At 37.3% G+C, this 6,212-nt stretch overlaps 1 non-coding gene across 1 annotated transcript; it reads right to left on the reverse strand.

Annotated features, from left to right (window-relative positions):
• Window positions 1-5,923: 5,923 nt before the first annotated feature.
• On the reverse strand, window positions 5,924-5,996 carry trnav-uac. The gene has a single exon. It is a non-coding gene; the product is annotated as a tRNA-Val (tRNA).
• Window positions 5,997-6,212: the final 216 nt, after the last annotated feature.

A 6,212-nucleotide genomic window follows, 5' to 3' on the forward strand; every position in this document is an offset into this window, starting at 1 on the left:
GCTTTTCTTCTTCTACACTTTTTCTTCTTTTTATTTAATTTGTATTGTTTTCAGCACAGTAATGTGATGAATGTAAATACTGTTATGTTTGCATCATTATGCTATAAAACACATATTTTCCCGTTAAGTGAGAAAGAACCGGAGACATGACTGCAGCGTTTTTACTCGTTTACTCTGCACACTGCAAACACACCCACATGCAGCACGAGAGTGCCCTCTAATGGCTATCAGATATTATTACATTAATGCAATGTTACCAATGTCACTATGACCATTATTAATTTAGGGCTTCAGGAAAGTCTGCAGAAAACAAAACTATACCTACCTTTTCCAGTTTGTCTGAATCATTGCACGAAACACATTAACAAATCCGAAAACACAGCGACAAGTCAGACAAACCGGAAGGTAGGTATAGTTTGTGAATGTAAACTTATCAATGGTTGGACAAGACACCTGTCATTCACCTGTATATCTTGACTGACAGGTGTCTTGTCAATGATCTGTAAATTTACATTCACAAACCTCATGACAGGTAGATTCACACCTGTATTGTATTGTATTTTATTTTGTATTGTATTGTATTGTATTCTTAAATAAAAATTGAAACAAATAGAAGAGGTGGAAAAAGAAAATGATGCATGAGGTTGTTCACTATTCATGGTGAGATGTTCAGCTCTGCATAGATCACTTTCTAAATGTGTGAGAGATCAGTGGAAAGATTTTGGGCCCTGGATAAAAAAATGTAAGGAAACAACACGCTGGGAACCGAACCTCAGACCCCACTGTAATGTAGAACACAGACACACTGTATGACATTAAATCAGTTCACATTTATTAACAACATCCGACTTCCCAAGCCATGGCATAATGACACCAGACTCTTTCTCCAAATAATTATAGAGGATCCTCACATACACAAAGCTTCTGTGTCTAAACTGCAATTTCTTGGGGCATCTGATATCAGAATAATGTAAAACTTAAAAGAAAAAAAAAGGCAGGCAAAATATCCCTGTGCCCAAGACCAAGGAACAGCTCATGTATTTCCTAGGAATGTGGTTGCAGGAATTTTCAAGACTGAAACTTCACATATGAATTATCAGGAATATTTAGGTATTAACAGGAATTAGTGAAAATACAGTTGGAATTTACAAAATTGCAAGTTATCCTATAACAGGGAACTTAAATGTAGTTAAAAAATAACTTGCTTGATAATCAACCAGATTGAATGCAGTTTCAGTTGAATTTCTACCTGCACATTCATCAATCACATGCACACAGCACACTTACTGCAGGGGTCCTGAGACCGCACTTACATGCACTGTGTTTTCTTCATGTAAACAATGAGTCACGCCTCAAAAAAGGTTACAAACCACTGCCTTATGGGTAATAAAAGACCAATAATCAGAATCTCAGGTCTACATTTTTTACTATTGAAGTCAACAGGACCAATACACACACACACACACACACACACACACACACACACACACACACACACACACACACACACACACACACGTGCTCAGCTCTGCTCGTGTCTTTCTCCTTTTTCTCCTCGTCACCAGTCACTAAAACAGAGCACACTGATTAGTCCCATCAGCCACAGATCTGCTTCTCACCGCTGCTTCCCCGGCTCCACCCTCCATTCACCAACCGCCGCTCGGCACCCGCTGCTCCATCCAGCAGTAGTGTTCAGGTGTTGTGAGGTGAATCCAGTGTTAACCCTGTCAGAATAACTGCTGAAAGATCATCCACTTTCTTGTGCCAATCCATGTGATTAATTATAAAGTACAGATGTTTAAGTGAATCAGGTTCTGCCCACATTAACTGTCAGCTATATTGCTTTCAGAGCTCAAAATGAACAAAGCACTAAAGCTGCAAGAAAATACCTCAACTTCAGTTTCTGTCAAATTCCTTTTCTTTAAGGACATCAAACATCACTGACTTTACTAAAGTGGATTTCAAGAAAAAAAATACCATCATTGAATGCTCTCTGTGATGAAGAGACATTAGACATGATTGAAATTCAAAATCTTTATTTATTTAATAGTGTTTATTGTGTCTCGCTGTAGTAAAAGTGTTCAGACTCTCTGTTTCTCTTGTCTTCTTCTTTTTTTTCTATTTCTCCTTTTCTTTTGAAGGTTTTCTTGTCTCAGCTGAGCAACAATTTCCTCCCATCGCTCTCGGACTCTCATATAATGATCTGTTTTATTCTCTGAAGTCTTCTTTTCTTCCTCACAGAGATTCTGGGTATCCTGGAGCCCCCTGTTGGTCTGAAGCTGTAAGTTGTTCCTCTCCTCTATGTCAAGTTTAGTTTTCTCTCTTTCGTCCTCTTGTTTTTCTTTAAAGTCCAACGTGGGCTCAAACTGAGCAACACGTTCCTCCAGTCGCTCTTTCTCTCTGATCAAATGATCTCTCTCCTGCTCTGCACTATTTTTTACTTTCTCACAGTGATTCTGAGTATCCTGGAGCTCCATGGTGGTCTGTTCCAAAGTGACCTCAAGCTGAGCAACATGTTCCTCCAGTTTCTTTTGCTCTCTCGTCCAGCTCTTTCTCTCACATTCCACATTTTTCTCCAGTTCCTTAAGGATTTTCAGGGAAGACTGGAGCTCCATGGTGGTCTGTTCCAAAGTGGCCTCAAGCTGAGCAACATGTTCCTCCACTTTCTTTTGTTCTCTGGTCCAGCTCTCTCTCTCACAGTCCACAGTTTTCTCCAGTTCCTCATTGATTTTCAGGGAAGACTGGAGCTCCATGGTGGTCTGATCCAAAGTGACCTCAAGCTGAGCAACACGTTCCTCCAGTTGTTTTGTTCTCTCGCCCAGCTCTGGCTTCTCTCAGTTATATCCTGTTTCTGCTGCTTTCGCTCAGAAGCCAAAGTAGCCTCCAGCTTTTGCACCGTCTGTAGCAGAATGGCTTTCTCTTCTTTCTCTTCTGTTATCTTCTCTAACATTAGAAGAGAAAATGCATCCAAGTCTTTCACTACTTTCTCCATGTGTTCCAGCTTCTCCTTCATTTCAGCAATCTGCTTAGTTTTCTTCGTTCTTCTGGTTTGAAAAACTCTCTCAACCTTCTGAAGAGCTCCATGTTTATGCCTCTTTACTCACAAGCAAAAACCTCGGAAATGAGAGAAACAGAGACGTTCCCAATTATAGACGTTGCCTTACTGTGACGTCACAGGAGATGCCCGCCCTCCGTCTGTACGTAACCCGGTCTCTCTTAACCTGACACTATGCGCATGCGCACATTACAGAGGTAAAGAGCGGATAAAATATCATGTCTTCACAGCTTTTCTGTTGTTCCTGAGAGAAGAGCGATATTACAGTCATAAATAAGATAAAAAGCTGTAAACTGTGTATAAAGCGAGTGAATCCGAGTTGAGAACCGGAAGTTGACCGGAGTGACTCTATGAATGTTGCAGAATCATAAATGACCAGTAGGTGGCAGTGTGATGTGTATTAGAGCTCACTGTCACAGCAGGTCATTAGAAGTAGTGGAGCTCTAATGACGTCATTAATAGCGAGGACAAGACACACAGCAGTTTGGGATTCTTTTATTGACTTTATTGATTAATTGATTTGGAGTATGATTGTGTTTCTGATCAAAGTAAGTTCATGTGTATGGAGTAAAACAACCTGTACATTTCTCACTTCCAGACAGTATTATGAGATGTTCATCTGCTGGAAGTTCATGTTTAATGCTGCATGTTTTATAGGATTTATGAGCTGGAATAAATGTCCAAAACCTCAATTCAACACTGAGTGATTTTTGTAGTTTGGTAGACTAAAATTAAATACAAAAAAAATTAACTGAAACTAATCTGAAATAAAACTTCAAAATATAAAGAATCAAAATAAAAACTATCAGTACATTTAAAATTATAACAATATATAAATAATAATAATATTATTAGTTAAATACAGTGCAGTATTACAGCCTAAATATTTTAATTTTAATTAACTTTAAATACACATTTATAAATATCAAGGCTTTTACTGTGTATTAGATTAAAAACATAAAGTCATAATTTACTAAAATGAAATTGTAAACATCAAAATACAACAAAAATAAATAAAATGACTATCAATATGTTTAAAACTAAAATAAATACATATAAAGTATATATATATATATATATAATATATATATATATATATATATATATATATATATATATATATATATATATATATATATACAGTAACACAAATGCTTAAGTACCTAAGGTCTACATTTAAACATATTTCTTTATTTTTAAATGATTAATTTTATTATTATTATATGCAGATTTACACGCTTATCTTTCTGTGCGGTTAACAATTGACTCACGGACTGGTGGCAGTCTGTTTGGGGACCACTGATAAAAGGAGCACAATACAATATTATTATATGAAAGATGAATTACTATAAAGAAAATAGAAACATACACAAGAATGTTATTAACAACTTGTACACTGTACTGCACAATCCATGTGGAATATAATGTGATAATAATGAATATTGTGAATGTAAACAAACATTCAGCAGTAGTTGAAAAAAATCAGGTCAGTCTCTGAGCATAAGCACTGAATCACTTGGAATTTACTCGGTCAATAATAAAAACTCTTTGCTATAGTTGTGAGGTGACTGATACACAAAGCCATGGAGCAGTTGGACACTGGGGAGACAATCAGATGAATGAAAGTAGAAAATGTGATAAAACCCTAAAGTTTATTGTGAGATTTGAGTCGTGATCGTTCAGATGCACAGTGTAGCAGCAATGACACAAACTTCACTTCACAACAAGAGCAAAAATACATGAATGAAAAATGAATGAACTTAAAATTCATCAAATGGAAAAAAAATCAATTTTATTTAAACTTTGGAGAAAAATCTTATATTCTGTTAATCAATTCTCTCATACTGACCACTGGATGTTCTACACGGCACCTCATGGTAAAGACTCTCTGATGACAGGAGACTCCACCATGATGCCGGCGATAAGAAGATCAGTAACATCCTGACACTGAGTTACAGTACAGTGGTCCGGGTCATAAAGAGGTTTTCAAGACGTGTTCCACTCAGAACAGACCTCACAAGGGTCCATCAAAGAAGTCGAGTCCTCGTGCTGTGCGTCAGGGAAGCTGCTTCAGAAAACAGACACACGAGTGCTGCAGCATCGCTTTAATCACTTCTTATTTCAAGAAATCTTACCAAGTGTAATTATTTTACTGCACTGGCAAATCATTTGACTTGTTTCTAGTCTGTAGAGTTTCTTCTTAAATCATGCTTTTATTTCTTTATTTGACGGATATTTTTGCAGTGGACGTCATAATGTGTGCTGTGTGTTTTATCCGACCACCGAGCACCATAGAGTGAATAAAATGTATTAATATTCTTCATTCATACAATTCATACAAGATGATTCATACAAATCAATACAATTCATTTTAGAATTGTATTAATAGTGTAAAGAGTAAAGTTTGAAGTCATCGAGGATGTAACACGACTTTAAAAAAGAGCTGGAATAAATAGAGTGAGAACAGCAGCCGCTGCACAGACTCCAGATCACACTCTCATACAGTATTAGAAAAGCACTTGTATTCCTCTCAACCGAGAACAGAAAGCTGAGGGTACATTGGGAACAAGTTTCCCAAAACTGTATAGTTGCAATCTGGAAAACATTTTGCCTGAATCATTATTTCTGCTCATTTATGCTGTGCAGATGATTGTGTGGATCCATAGGGTAGTGGTCGTCACATCTGCTTTACACACAGAAGGTCCTTCCAGTGGAACCATGCAGGTTGCAAACATGAGTGAGGTTTATATATTACTCACAAATTGTTACTCAATCCTGGAAATAAACAGTTTTGCATGTTTCTGCATTGTGGTTGAAACAGAAATGGAGGAAAAGCATTCCAAAATTAGAATCAGAGACTCAAGGGCATGGCTCCACTGGGGGTCAAACCCAGGACCTTCTGCGTGTAAAGCAGACGTGATGACCGCTACACTATGGAACCTGCTGCTGAGAAGGTTGATGTCCAATGTGCATAAATAGAAACATATCTCTCAAAATCTAACTGGAAAAATATAAATTAAACTTAGAAAATCACTGACTTAAATGTCACAATCATCTCCACTGTTTTGAGCATGAGCTTTATGAGAGTCTCCTCACTGTTCACATAAGGCTACATAACCCCTACAGAGAGACTGCAGGAGTTCATGTCTCATAGACT

This window comes from Silurus meridionalis, unplaced genomic scaffold (assembly GCF_014805685.1).
Source record: "Silurus meridionalis isolate SWU-2019-XX unplaced genomic scaffold, ASM1480568v1 Scaffold544, whole genome shotgun sequence".
Taxonomy (NCBI): Eukaryota; Metazoa; Chordata; class Actinopteri; order Siluriformes; family Siluridae; genus Silurus; species Silurus meridionalis.